General features: G+C 36.2%; 1 long non-coding RNA gene and 1 pseudogene across 1 annotated transcript; both read left to right on the top strand.

The window, feature by feature from the left end:
- Nucleotides 1-106: 106 nt before the first annotated feature.
- LOC137953410 (uncharacterized) lies at nt 107-818 on the top strand. Its single transcript, XR_011112381.1, has 3 exons — nt 107-177; nt 316-340; nt 490-818. It is a non-coding gene; the product is annotated as an uncharacterized lncRNA (long non-coding RNA).
- A 119-nt stretch (nt 819-937) lies between these two features.
- On the top strand, nt 938-15,001 carry LOC137945382 (rust resistance kinase Lr10-like; annotated as a pseudogene).
- Nucleotides 15,002-15,993: the final 992 nt, after the last annotated feature.

The following is a 15,993-nucleotide window of genomic DNA, read 5'->3' as shown; positions in this document are numbered from 1 at the left end:
CTATCGTTTCCATTGTATTTTTTGTTTCATTTCAATATATAGAGTACTTAGTTGAATGCATTAAGGTTTATTTTTCCTCGTTTCATGTAGGTTCAAGATTTGATCTTCCCATCTAGAAATAATCAATCAAAAACTTGGATGGGTCCTCCGGATTTGTTTGTAGAACTTGTCCAGCAGGTAAGAACTTGTCAACTTTTGAGATAATTCACTTTTAAACAGCTACATCCAATGTCTTTTCAAATCAGGTCAAGCTGCTTCTTGAAATGCTTATAAAGAAATGTGGTCTTAATGCTTGTAAGGTTTGTCTTGTTTCAGGAAATGTGGTCTTAATGCTTGAAAGGTTTGTCTTTTAAACAGCTACATCTAATGTCTTTTCAACCCTTTTGGTTTCTATTGTAATTATAGGTCCAAATTATTTAATTCTCCATGTTGGAACTAACTTGTCCTTTTATCCTTGTTTGTGTCTTTTGGCTTTTATTATTTACATAGGCATCCATTTGATTTCACGAAATGGGGTCGCATATGTCAATTTCTCATGGAATATGGTGTCTTCGACAAGAAGAAGATAGTGGAACTAGTAGAAGCTTTAGAGGAGGAGGATCTTCTAGTGGTAACTACAATACGTACTGACCTTTTGGGCCACTGGGTGTAGGATTGCACATGTTATGGTTGTGAATATTATTCCCTTGATCTGTAAAGTACTTTTGAATAATGCTAGCTTTTGTACCTTTTGTTTTAATTTTGGTGAATATGCCATGAATGATCTGAGAGAAGGTTACTAGAATAGGTTTGTAGATATAAGAGACTAGGATTACTATTTGGAAGCTTGATCAGATGACTTAGAACTCTTTTAATATTATTTAACAAGCTCAGTTTGTTGTTGAGTTGTGTAAAATCATTTCATCCTTGCTCTTGTTGAATGCTGATCCATTTTTCTATGGCTGCCCACATAGGAACGTGGGCAGCCATAAATGCTGGTGGAGGGTTTCATCTCTTCTCTACAGAAAGGGGAGGATTCTGTGTATGCAGATGTCTCACTTTGTTCGCCAAATTGTTTTTGCTGTATATGAATTGTGCAGGGTGTTGATGCCCATCAAGGAGATGGGCATGAAAGGAATTTCTCAAATGACAATTAAGTCTCAACATGCCGATGAGTTTCATTGCGATAACACTGTAAAAGGTGAGTACTCTCTCTCCCTCTTTAACTTTTTTTGTAATGAAAGTCGCACTAGTTTCATGGTCCCTCACTTTCATGCCTCAATGTGCTTTTCTTTGTTCAGAATAGAGAAGGAAGTTGTTTTGACAAAGACCGATATGTTTATCTAAATGAAGAAATTTCAGGCAAGGCCCTCTTATTGATGAAACTACTTAGCAGAAGGATGACTCTGATGATGAGGAAAAGGAGCATTATGATGATGAATGAACAGTTTGAGTCTATTTAGTTCGTCCTCTATGAAGTTTGTTAGAAAAATTGGGTGTATTATAACTTGGTTCAAGAAATGTAATTTGAGTCTTTTGAAACTATGTCAAATATGTTGGGATGCCATGACTCCCATTAACAATCTCTTGTACCTTGACCACAATTTAACATTTTTTGTTTCAATGTTTCTATCATATTTTTAAATATTCATATTTTTTTAGTTTATAAATATTTTAAATCGATAATATATGGGTAAAACTTAAGAGTAAGATTTTTTAAATTTATAAATATTTTAAATCCATAATAAATGGGTAAGAGGTAGATTTTTTCTATTTATAAATATTTAAATTTATAAATATTATTATTTTTTAAATAAGGTAATAAAAGTATACAAATAAATTGTATTTTTTAACTCTAAAATAATTTTTTTGTATATTTTTTTAGTTTATAAATATTTTAAATCGATAATATATGGGTAAAACTTAAGAGTAAGATTTTTTAAATTTATAAATATTTTAAATCCATAATAAATGGGTAAGAGGTAGATTTTTTCTATTTATAAATATTTAAATTTATAAATATTATTATTTTTTAAATAAGGTAATAAAAGTATACAAATAAATTGTATTTTTTAACTCTAAAATAATTTTTTTGTATATTTTTTTAGTTTATAAATATTTTAAATCGATAATATATGGGTAAAACTTAAGAGTAAGATTTTTTAAATTTATAAATATTTTAAATCCATAATAAATGGGTAAGAGGTAGATTTTTTCTATTTATAAATATTTAAATTTATAAATATTATTATTTTTTAAATAAGGTAATAAAAGTATACAAATAAATTGTATTTTTTAACTCTAAAATAATTTTTTTGTATATTTTTTTAGTTTATAAATATTTTAAATCGATAATATATGGGTAAAACTTAAGAGTAAGATTTTTTAAATTTATAAATATTTTAAATCCATAATAAATGGGTAAGAGGTAGATTTTTTCTATTTATAAATATTTAAATTTATAAATATTATTATTTTTTAAATAAGGTAATAAAAGTATACAAATAAATTGTATTTTTAAACTCTAAAATAATTTTTTTGTATATTTTTTTAGTTTATAAATATTTTAAATCAATAATATATGGGTAAAACTTAAGAGTAAGATTTTTTAAATTTATAAATATTTTAAATCCATAATAAATGGGTAAGAGGTAGATTTTTTCTATTTATAAATATTTAAATTTATAAATATTGTTATTTTTTAAATAAGGTAATAAAAGTATACAAATAAATTGTATTTTTAAACTCTAAAATAATTGTTTTGTATATTTTTTTAGTTTATAAATATTTTAAATCAATAATATATGGGTAAAACTTAAGAGTAAGATTTTTTAAATTTATAAATATTTTAAATCCATAATAAATGGGTAAGAGGTAGATTTTTTCTATTTATAAATATTATTATTTTTTAAATAAGGTAATAAAAGTATACAAATAAATTGTATTTTTTAACTCTAAAATAATTTTTTTGTATATTTTGTTTAATTTATAAATATTTTAAATCGATAATATATGGGTAAAACTTCAGAGTAAGATTTTTTAAATTTATAAATATTTTAAATTCATAATAAATGGGTAAGAGCTAGATTTTTTCTATTTATAAATATTTAAATTTGTAAACATTATTATTTTTTAAATAAAGTGATAAAAAGTATACAAATAAATTGTATTTTTAAACTCTAAAATAACTTTTTGTATATTTTTTTAATTTATAAATATTTTATATCAATAATATGTGGTAAGACTTAAGAGTAAGATTTTTTTTCTTTATAAATATTTTAAATCTAATATTTTACTTTTTTTATTTTATTTTTTAAAATATAAAGTAATAAAAAGTATAACGATAATTTTTTTAATTAATAAATATTTTTATTGATATTAAATGGTGTTAAATAAGTAAGAGTTATTTTTTTAATTGTTTATTTAAAAAATAATTTTTTATTTCAGATATTAGGTAATAAAAAGTGTATTTGATTTTTTAATTTTTTAAAAATTTATTCAAAATTTTATCATGACGTGGCGGATGACATGTCAATAATAACGACGTGGCAGCCTATGTGTTCATCTACGTTGCCGCTGTGATGACGGGGCGACACGTAAGCAGTCAAAGCTTACGTGTCGACTTTGACTGTCCACATATACAGTGGACCGGTCAAAGTTCGGTAGTTTTGTAAATATTTTCTGGTCTTCGTTATTATTATAAATAAGTTAATTTAAATAGGTATTTTGGTAAAATTCCCAAGATTTTATGGCAAGCGACGACTTGACTTGAGTATTTAAAAGCGCTCACACGATGGTTTCCAGATTCCAACAGACGACTTGACTTGACTCTTGAGCATTACACTTAAAAATCCGATTTCTCGTGAGTCTCCCTTTGTACTGGTAATTGCACTTAAAAATCATGATAAACTAAATTTACAAATTAACATATGGGTTTGTTTAAATCTTTCCTAATGGTTGTGGTAATTTTTCTGGCGGCAAGAACGTTGATCGGAGTACTATCCTTCGTCATTTTCCTGATCTACAAGTGTAGAACCAGAAGCATTTGGATGGATACTCTGGTCGAGGAATTTCTTGTCCGCTATAGATACCAAACCCCAACTAGGTACTCTTATCAGGATATTAAGAAGATGAGGAGAGGTTTCAAAGAAAAATTGCGCTAAGGAGGGTATGGAAACGTGTTTAAAGGAAAGCTATCCAATAGTAGACTCGTTGCTGTAAAGATGTTGTCAAAATCGAAAGGTATTGGCTAAGACTTCATCAACGAAGTTGCCACCATTGGACGGATTCATCATGTCAACATTGTTTCCCTCATATGGTTTCTGCTTCGAAGGTTCAAAACGCGCTCTTATCTACGAATTCATGCCTAACGGATCCTTGGAAAAACACATTTTTTCTCAGGGAGGTCAACCAAATCCATTGAGTTGGGAAAAGCTACATGAGATTGCTCTAGGAATAGAGCTAGGAATTTTCTTCTTTGCTTTCCAAATTTTCAACCTTCAAGGCAAGGTTGATCTCCAAGAGGATTGGAATGATAGGAACCCTACCTTCAACATGTGGCACACATGTGGACCTACGCACATTCATGGGAGATGTAGGAGCTCAAGGGCGAAAGAGGAAAATGATGTTCAAGGGTAAATGTGGAAATAAAGTAAAAAATTAAGTGTATAAATGGGAGTCCTACCTTCCTTTTGATGGATCCAATTTATACTTTCTTTTATTAAAGAATATTTAGAAGATACGATTATAATTGATTTAAAAGTTTCCTAGATTCTCTCATTTGATTTTGTAATCTCCCCATTGATTGATGTAATTAAAGAGCCTAATTCCATTGATTGAAGGGTTTCCATAAACATGTAATATAAATAGGTTGGAGGAAAAATCAAGCAAGCATTTTCGTCAAGTCTCTTTTGCTTTGCACTCCTCTCCATCTCCTAAAGCTCAACTCCCTCTGTCCCTCTCTCTCTCTCTCTCTCTCTCTCTCTCTCTCTCTCTCTCTCTCTCTCTCTCTCTCTCTCCCTTGCCTAGAAGTGCCTTAATTCTTTATTTGGAAGCTGAGAAGATAAGACCTTGACAAGGTTCTTATTACTGTAGTGTTCTATTCAATCAACATGCTATTTGGAGAAGAAAGGAAAGGTTTAGAGGGAATAGACAAGAGATGTTTGCTACCCTCTAACATCTCCAACACTTCACTCATGGTTGAACAATCAGTTGGTTTCAAATGAACACACCAGAGCACAACTAAAATCATTTTTCCATAATTTCTTTTTCATCTTTTATAGCATCCTCCATTTCCAGGCTGCCCCTTTGCTGAATTTGGTCATATGCCCACATATGGAAAACGGTCTAACTTGAATCCTTTGAAAAATTGTTAACTTTTTTCCTTCTTCCTGCCATTTCCATTAGAAGCATCCCATAACTTTAAATAATAGACTTTGTATGAGACCTTTCCCATATTTTTTTAAAACAGTTCAGGTGCTATATATCCTATCGTTCTTCTTGCAGTCGTAATCGTAACAAAACTCTCTTCTACAGGGTACAGTTTTGCCAATCAATGTCAAAGACTTTGGGGTTGAAATTTTCGTCGAGGAGAATGTTGTAAGGTTTGATGTCAAAATGTAGAATCTGTATATCACAACCGTGATGGAGACTTCTTTTAATGGGGTTTGATCTCATTGAACGAGTTGTATGTAAGCGAGAGTCATGTCGTACTTGAATTTTTTCTTCAATATCGCCAATGGAAGAGTGGTTGTTTCGGCTTCAATGGATGGCAAAGTAGTAGAAATAATTTGTGCTTCTCCGAGTCACTTCTTTAGTTCAAAGACGTGGAATACCGGATGGATGGTGGATTCGTCTGGTAGTTGCAAACGGTATGCCGCTTTGCCAATTTGTTGGAGCGCTTTGAACGGTCCAAAAAATTTTGGAGCAAGTTTCTTATTTCATCTAGCTGCCAATGGTTGTTGCCAATACGTTTGAAGCTTGAGATTGACCCAATTTCCTATGGAAAACTCAACTTGTGTTTGTGGTCATGTTGACTCTTTATGCGTTGTTGCGCTAAGATAAGATGGTGCTTGACTAGTTTCAAGGTCTGATCTCAATTGAGCAAGGCATCTTCTAGAGTGGCAATATATGTGGTGTCTTTCACATAAGATGAAATGGTCAAGGGAGGTCTGCCATATACAACTTCAAAAGGAGACATCTTCAAGGAAGAATGATATGAAGTGTTATAAGAGTATTTTGCCTAAGGAAGATATAGGCTCCAGGAAGATGGTATATCGCCTACAAACCCGCACAAGTAGAGAGCTCTAAACATCGGTTGACCACTTCATTTTGGCCATCCATTTGAGGATGATAAGCCTTACTCAATTGTAGAGTTGTGCCCTGCAATAGAAAATTTTTCTATCCAAAAAGAGCTTAAGAAAATTGAGTCTTTATTCGAAGTGATGGTTAGTGGCATGCTAATTAGTTTGGCTATATGAGTGACATAGGTTTCGACAATAGTCTTTATAGTGTAGGAGTGTTTGAGGACACAAAAATGAGCATCTTTTCTTATCCTTTCCACGACGACAAATATCATCTTCTTGCCTTCTTGCCTTTTGAAAGAGGAAGATCTTCGATGAAATCCATTGATACATCTTCCCAAACTTTGTCTGAGATAGGTAAGGGTTACACAAGGCCTGTTGGTGTTGTAGTGTTGTATTTGGTTCATTGGCACACATAAAAAATGGCCACATGTGTTTTGACATCATTTTTAAGGGCTGGCCGAAAGAAATATCTTCGCACTTTATGGTAAGTCTTTAGAAAGCCTTCCCGTCGAACGGTGGGGGAGTTGTGTATTTATGTGAGTATTTCTTGGACCAAGTGTTAATTTGTGGAGAGTAATCAACTTCTTACGCTGAGTCAATTATGCGGATCGACCTTCGTGGTAAGGTCGCCATTGGGGTTGGAAGGGGGATGGGGAGACCTCGAACGGTCCACGATATATTAATTTTTGTTTCATTAAGTACAAATTTGGGAATTTCACTCTTGTATTGTGGTTGCCCTAAATTTTCCTTTATATTTGGGGGAGCCGCTATTAGGGTTTTATCATCACGAAGAAAGATCTTGAGTTGCGGCCCGAGAGAGATTAGAGAAAAACACTTGTGAGTGTGTGCAATTTCTCTTGTAAACTTTTTCATCTTCATAGTGGATTACTACAACGTGAAAGATAGAACGTAGTCTCAACTTGAGGTGAACCTGTATAAATCTTGTTTGTTCTCGTACTTTCTTTTTCCCTCTTTTGTATTTATTATTATTGTTCTCTTTAGTTTGGAATTAGGACGTCTAATTCCTAACAATTAAGTTCTACTACCTCCTCAAAGACAATAAAGTCGACGAAGAGTATCAACTTAGGGTTGAAAAGTTTTTAGAAGATTACCAATCTCTAATGCCCACCAGGTATTCCTAAGCTGAAATTAAAAGAATGACGGATAATTTCAAAACCAGATTCGGAGGTGGTAGATATGGTATCGTCTTCGAAGGGGAGCTTCCAACGGGGTGCTGATTGCTGTAAAAGCTCCTCCATTAGTTCTAATTTGTTACTCAACTCAACGTAAGTTATTTATTAGGCTCCACAACTTAACATTAACAACATCGAGAATTATCACTAGGATTACGAATATACTTTGTGGTGAATCATGTGCAAAACAAAGTTTTTTACAAAGTCATCACAAGATAAGCTAATCAGCAACTCGAAACACATAAGCTTTCCTTTGAACATCAAAAATCGAGATGGGAGGGTTAACACACAATATGGATAAGGAATTGCATGATGCAGTAGCAATTTACATGTATGAAAATTAATTTTGAGAAACACCACCTTCTGGAGGAAGGTAATAACCAATCTCACGATCAATTATGTTTTTGTTACATCATCTTCCACCTCTGTCTTGGCAAAATCTACAATCTGGTAGATCCCATCGCAGGCTATGAGCATAGGGGAAAATAGAAAACTCAGAACCTAGCTCAATTGTCATCAATGTGTTGCAAGAAACATGTAAATCTGCCATGGAAAACTCATTTGCAACCAAATACAAGTCTTGGCCGAAAGCTCTCAAGCAAGGTTTGGGGGTATTAGCAAGAACAGATAGGAATAGTTTAGAAAAATGTAATTAGTAGTTGGATTATAGATGTTAAGGAATAGTCCCACATGGATTAATGAGAAGAAATATGTTGAGTTTATTAGTTGGGAAAAAGGTTTCCTAAGATGACTAATCATTTTGGGATAGACCTTGGACCCAACTTCACATGGTATCAGAGCAAGTACTCGTATGTGCACCTCTACCCACATAAAAGCCCAAAGGGCCGGTAGGGGGAATATTAAGGAATAGTCCCACAGGGATTAATGAGATAAGGAACAACGAAAACGTCAAACAATTGAATATTTGGGGTATGAGAGATAATATCGGTATGTGAGATGGGTAGAGAGGCACCATTCCCCACAATTATAAAATCCTTACCCGTGTGCGAAGTAGATTGATCAAGGATGGATACATTATTGGACATATGAGTGGAAGCCCCAATGTCCAAGAAATAGTCAAAGGGCTTAGATCTAGTGAGAGAGCACGATCTAGTGAAAGCCTCATCAAGATGGGCATGAGACTCACTGGACTCACAAGGGCATAACACTAGTTGCATCAATCGGCATCATGACCGTCAAGATGGCATATCTGGCAACAAGGAGGAAGTTGCCCTTGTCCAGAATGAGTTCAGCCCCGGTTGACATAATGGCGGCAAGAACCATTGGTTCAACCATGGGTTCGACCAAAGCCTTGGCGCGTCGACTGGTCTGATCCACAAGATGCGGCAGTAAAAGAAGCAACGGGAGTGAAAGAGCTCAAAGTTCTCGGCTCTCGAGACGATGTTGGAGAAACGAGGGAGAGGTGTGAGGGCCATTTATGTGACAGAGAAGGTGGAAAATTCGGGTCTAAGTTCACGGAGAAACCAATGGAGTTTGTCAGTGTTGTCGACTGGTTTACCGATCGCATGAAGCTGATCATAGAGACCCTTGAAAACGCAAATATATGCAACAACAGATTGATTTTCGTGATTTAGCTGTTGGAGATCATCTTTGAGACGGATTTTTTGAGCTTTCGACCGATGACTGAAGGCATTTGCCAATGCGAGTCAGATCTCATGTGTAGTGGAGAGGCCAACGGCTTTGGCCATTACCTTCTCAATGAGGGAGGAAAGGAGGAGGCTGAGAAGGCGTTGATCCATTGCTCTCCATGCCAAATATTTCAGCAGTAGGAGTGGTGGAATCCGTGGTGACAAACTGAGGTGCTAAAATGAGGGTTCAGTCCACATAGTTGAGGAGATCGACGGGAAGCTTCTCGCTGGAAAAATTGGCTATTGGATAAACAGAAGATCAATGATGACTGATACCATGTAACGGAAAGGGATAGTCCCACATGGATTAGTAAGAAAAAATATGTTGAGTTTATTAGTTGGGAAAGAGATTTCCTAAGTTGACTTGTCAATTTGGGATAGGCCTTGGACCCAACTTCACAATAGAAACGAAAAGAGGAAGGTGGGAGACTACGATTAAACATCTAATCTATCCAACTTGTAGTCGATTTGCTTGCATAGATTTCAGAAGAAGATGACAAGAGGTGCAGTTCTATTCTTGTTGCCGCAAGACAGTTCAAAGGCCGGATCCGGGTAACCTCTGTCGTGGGGAATGAGCAATTGATCGGCTGATAGTTGCGGCTTTGGCTAGTTTGAATTGGAAGAAGGTTCAAGGAAAGCAAAATGAGGAAGACGATAAATATAATTTTAGTCCCTGGATCTTTAAAATCATCAAGTTCAGAGTGAAAAGAAAAGGATGTTCATATAAGAAGAGACATGTGAACTAATTCAAACCTAAAATCCTCATAATCTTGACTTTGAAATCAAAGGAAATCACATGATGATAACGTGAAACGTCTTATTAAATTCAACACGCAGCATTAAGTAGTCAGAAAAGGAAGAGAACTCAAATTACACATTTAGCTTGTATCAATACTTTATTGACTGGTATCTGCTTCCCTGATATATGATGATAAAAAGTTTCCGATTTAGTAAAACAAATTCCGCATCTACTGCCCATAAAGGAATTGAGATTTGTTATAGGAGTATCGTGCAGATTGTAAGTTGCAGCTTCCTTGTTCTTCACCCCCTTAATGCTCGGAGTGCTGATGGGAGGAAGAGTGTTGCTTCCCATAGGATTAGTTTTCCTTTTGGTTCTATCAAATATACCCGACTACTCTACCCAAGGAGGAGGTTAATGATCTTCTTATGGAAGTATAAAAAACATTAGTTATCCCTTCCGTTTAAAAAGACGATCTAACGCATTGCGGTGACCCATGCTATGAGTTGCAGTGCTTGAAAAAACAGATTGTTCTGAATCTCTACTCAAGAAACTACTATGCCCAGGAGATCTCTTACGAGTCGTAATGGATCCAAGTGAGAGACACCTCACTAACGGCTCATCTATGTTTTTCATGATAGAGATAAACATAAAAATAAAGATAATAATAAATATAATGATAGAGATAAAGATAACTAAAAATTGAATTAGAGACAAAATCAAATTGTAGAGTTGTAAACATCTATTGTCTCTGTTGTTACTCTATAAATAGTGTACACTTGATCAATAATAATCAAAGAAATATTATCCTACATTCTTATATTCTACATGGTATCAGAGTTCCTGATCGATTAATCAGAACCAGTCTATCGTCGCTGAAAATCCTTATCGGAAGCAGCCTTCGCTACAACCCACTGTTGCCACCTAAGCTTCATCTTCTCATTTGAACGATGCAATTTTTTTCCATTTAAGTCGCTGCCCTTCCACCAGACGATGCAATTCCATACATCCTAGTCGATGCCCTTCCTTCAAGCGATGCAATTCCGTCCACCCAAACTGCCTCTAGTTCTGATACTCTTCCTCCGGACGATGCGATTTCATCCGCCCCAACCGCTGATCTTCCACCAGACGATGCGATTCCATCTGCCCTAGCCACTGCCCTTCCATCGGACAATGTGATTCCATCCACCACAATCGATATCCTTCCACCGGACGATGCAATTCCGTCCGCCCAAGCTGCTACCCTTCCTTCTGACGATGTGATTCCATCCACCCAAGCTGCTTCCCTTCCTCCAACGATGCGTTTCCATCCGCCCCAACCGTTGCTCTTCCACTGGACGATGTAATTCCTTCCCCCCCCCCCCCCCCCCCCCCCCCCCCCAACCACCTCTCGTGCCCGCTACTCTCCCCAGCTGCTACCAGTAGGGGTGGCATCGAACCGAGCCAATTTGTGAGAGGCTTGAGCTTGGCTCGATTCCGATTCAGTTTGATTCGGTTTATCTGGATCTTGAACCGAGCTCGAGATCCAAATTAGGCTTGTTTAAATTAACGAGTCGAGCTCGACCAAACTATGGTTTGGTTCGAAAGCTCGCGAGTCGGCTCATTAACTTAACGAGGCCCGAGCATGGAAGAGGGAACCGAAACCGGGAGATGTCTTTGAGACACTTCGACTCTTCATCTTTCATTCTCAACTTCTCAGGAATCAGGGGAACAGGGAAAATCGGCATTCCATGTAGATGCTATAATGCGTTCCTCAGATGCAGTTGAGTTTAAATTATCTCTCCTTTAAAGTCAGGGTTGATGGGGTTGAGGAGCACTGCCTCCAGGTAGGCCAACGGCTGGCCTCGCGATGGCAGACGAACATTTGTCATCAACATCAGCAGTTGTCTATTATCCACCATGGCAATGTAATGGAACCTACAACATTTCCGTTTTGTCATTGTTTCTGACTGTCACGATTCCTTTGTCGTGTCTTTCAGACCATAAAAAAGGTAGTGATTTTTACTTGTCCTTTCTCAGCTTGAAAGCTATCTCGCTTCGAGAAGGTAAAAGGCAATGTAATGCGTTCGAAGACGGCGAAAGTAGGTATTTGGGGGCAATCTTTGATTTCCTAATCTTCTATTTTTTTATTTTTTATCTTATGTATTCCATTATTTATATTCTATCACAGTGATGTTTTTTTTCATTTTTATCTTTTGTATTCTATTATTTATCTTCGATAATAATGATTTTTTTTCATTTTTATGTTATGTATTCCATTATTTATCTTCTGAAACAGTAACTTTTTTTTATCTTCTGTATTTTTTTGTTTTCACATTGTGTGCATATAATAGATAAAAGGGGGTTTTAGTTTGCATAATGTTTTAGTCTTGCGTCATCTTGCATAATGTGCGGTGTGAATGTTTTAGGGTGTTTTAACCATCTACCTGAAGTTTACTTGTGTCGTGTGCATATATCAGATAAAAGGGGGTTTAATGTTTGATTTTTAGCAAATTGATGAGAGGTAGGACTTCATCTAGCCTGGTATAAATATAGGTGAGAGCTCAAACTCGATTAAAATTATTGAACTCGAGTTCGATTAAAATTTTAGGCTCGAGGCTAGGCTCAGCTCAAGTTCGAGTTCGAAATATTTAAATCAAGTTCGGCTCGAACATAGGCAGGTTCTGGCTCGACTCGATTCGATGCCACCCCTAGCTACCAGTGTCGTTGCTCTTCTACCTCTCTTCATCGGACAATGCAATTCCGTCCGCCTCAGTCACTGCTCTACCACCGGACGATGTGATTCCGTCCACCCCAGCCGGTGCCCTTCCACTAGATGATGCGATTCCATCCGCCCCAACCACTTCCAATGCCTCTGCTTTTGCTTCGGACGATGCGATTTCGTCCACCCCAGCCGCCTCCAGTGTTGCTGCTCTTCCCAGCTATTGCTCTTCTCAGCCGCTACCAGTGTTGTTGTTTTCTCCTAACCACTTCTGAGAACACGCTTTCTCTTTTTGAAGATCAAGATTGGACTCTCTTATCGGAGCTCCATCTTGCGGAGGTATGATAGAGATAAACATAAAGATAAAGATAATGACAAAGACAATGATAGAAATAAAGGAAACTATAGATTGAATTAGAGACAGACTCAAATTGTAGAATTGTAATCATCTATTGTCTCTGTTGTAACTCTATAAATAGTGTACACCTGATCAATAATAATCACGACAATATTATTCTACATTCCTATATTCTATTCTTCAATCCCTCTGAGATCCTTGACAAAAAAATTTGATGGCAATATCTTCTTCAGCTACGGCCACCCATAAATACAGCAAAATTCCTCTGAAATTCTTGTTCTCGTCGGTTGCCAAACTCTGATTTATCAGCCCTCCTTCACCAACACCACCTTCTGCAACAAAAACACCTCTGCTCCCGGCTTACCTTTATGCGATTACGGACCAGATTGAGTTGTCTGACTTCCCTTCGAGTTGCAGCGTTGTGGCAAAGTTCCCTATATGTGCAGATAGACTTCCAAGTCTGAGTGGTAAGGAAATTCTAACGATTCTAATGGAGGGCTTTGACCTCTCATGGAAGGAGCAGCTTTCAAGCCGCGATTGCCTTGCTGAAGCAAATGGCTGCGTAGACTATACTACAGCCACCGGTTCCTTTCCTGGTTCCTGCATAGTTAGGAAAGGTCATTGCTTTCAAGATTGCCGGAGGGTGTATACACCATTTGGTTTTTTATTGAAGGTAAGTGCCAGAATCCTCTACTACCTGAGCTCATTACATCAGTCACTCATTCTGTTGACAATTGATCGAAAACCATGTTCTTACTACTGATTTAAGACATACATCTCCTTTGGCTTTTCTTTGCTGTGGGGTTGATGTACAACGTCTATAATCCGATTTCTCGTGAGTCTCCCTTTGTACTGGTAATTGCGCTTAAAAATCATGATTAACTAAATTTACAAATTAACACCTGGGTTTGTTTCAATCTTTCCTAAGGGTTGTGGTAATTTTTCTGGCGGCAAGAACGTTGATCGGAGTATTATGCTTCGTCATTTTTATGATCTACAAGTGTAGAACCAGAAGAATATGGATGGATACGACGGTCGAGGAATTCCTTGTCCGTTATAGATACGAAACCTCAACTAGGTACTCTTATCTGGATATTAAGAAGATGACGAGAGGTTTCAAAGAAAATTTGAGCCAAGGAGGGTATGGAATCGTGTTTAAAGGAAAGCTGTCGAGTAGCAGACTCGTTGTTGTAAAGATGTTGTCAAAATCAAAAGGTATTGGCCAAGACTTCATCAACGAAGTTGCCACCATTGGAAGGATTCATCATGTCAACATTGTTTCCCTCATTGGGTTCTGCTGTCGAAGGTTCAAAACGCGCTCTTATCTACGAATTCATGCCAAACGGATCCTTGGAAAAACACATTTTTTCTCAGGAAGGTCAACCGAATCGATTGAGTTGGGAAAAGCTACATGAGATAACTCTAGGAATAGCGCGAGGAATCGAATATCTCCATCGGAGTTGTGATATACGAATTCTACATTTTGACATCAAACTTTACAATATTCTCCCCGACAAAAATTTCATCCCCAAAGTCTCTGACTTTGGATTGGCAAAACTGTACCCTACAGAAGAGAGTTTTGAAACGACGACGACAGCAAGAGGAACGATAGGATATATGGCACGTGAACTGTTTTAAAAAAATATCAGAAAAGTTTCATACAATTCTGATGTTTACAGCTACGGGTTGCTTCTAATGGAAATGGCTGGAAGACAGAAGAACGTTAGCAATTTTGCTGAGAATTCAAGACAAGACCGTTTTCCATATGTGGGCGTATGAACAGATTCAACGAGGCGACAACCTGGGAGTGGAGGATGCTACAGAAGATGAAAAAGAAATTATTGAAAAATTGATTTTGGTTGCGCTTTGGTGCATGCAGTTGAGGCCAACTGATCGTCCAACGATGAGTAAAGTGGTGGAGATGTTAGAGGGTAGCAAACATCTCTTGACTTTGCCCTCCAACCCTTTCCTTTCTTCTACAGATAGCATTCTGAGTCAAGAATCTATTCAAGTAGCAATGATGCCAGTGAATCATCCAGTGTTACTGATGGTGGTGGAAGATGATGTTTGCTTGTGAGTTGTGTTATTCTTAAATTCGTCCGTGTAATGTCATAACTGTAAATATGGTTATCCAAACGCAGTAATTCCAATTGCGGCCACATGCCCACATCCTAAACTTGACCATCGGAATCTTCTAAATGCACAAGTAGAGTGATAGTTCAAGATTTACATATAAACTACTATAAAAATTAATTTTTTAATTTTTGCTTATTTAAATAAATTAAATACCCTCAAAAAGTAATTGGACGAAATAGATACAAAATACTAGAATGATGGAATGGTAGACCCAACAACCTATTCGGTTTCGTAAACCTTTTACACCCATATCAATGGGTTTACAATTAGAGTGATTGGGTTTTGTTAGCAGTTTTTTGTTTTTAAAGGTTGACCTATTATCCCCTTAAATGTAGGGAAGGTTGACAGTTGTAACTACTCCCTCTTTTGATGATAAAAAATGGATTGAATTCGAATCTGGTCATTTGTGTTTTTTCCATCGAAGAGTTTCTGAATAGACATTCTGCAACTTTCTGGAATTTGATCGTCATGGTTGGAATTAAGCGTCCTTGCTTTTATTTACATTATGTTTATGAATTTCATGATGGATAGTAGAAATTTGATTTTAACAGGTTTCACTAGATAATATCACCATGTTTGTTTCAACGAGACATACATGGGTTTACAAATATTTTTATATTTCCGCATGTTTGTACCGTATGTTTGTAATATTTTAATTCGTACAGTGTTTGTTTATACTGTTCATCTTCCGCATCTATATATGAATCTCCACAGTATTTTTTTTACTATTCTAATATCACTGTTCAAAAGTACTGTTCATTTTTACTATTTGTAGTTACTATTCATGTTTAATGTTCACTCGTAAAATGAAATAGTATCGAAATAATGCCAAATAGGACAGAAGTTAGACACTTGAAATTATTCGGCTATGCTCCGAAGTAGAAAACGAAACGAAGCTATGCTCTACCCTGCTGAAGCAGCCATGGAGCTGCA

The sequence above is a fragment of the Aristolochia californica genome, unplaced genomic scaffold (assembly GCF_029961685.1).
Source record: "Aristolochia californica isolate CCGP_79_NKW_82.1479 unplaced genomic scaffold, dmAriCali1.0.hap1 SCAF_1, whole genome shotgun sequence".
NCBI lineage: Eukaryota > Viridiplantae > Streptophyta > Magnoliopsida > Piperales > Aristolochiaceae > Aristolochia > Aristolochia californica.
This window is presented reverse-complemented; position numbering and strand designations above follow the sequence as displayed.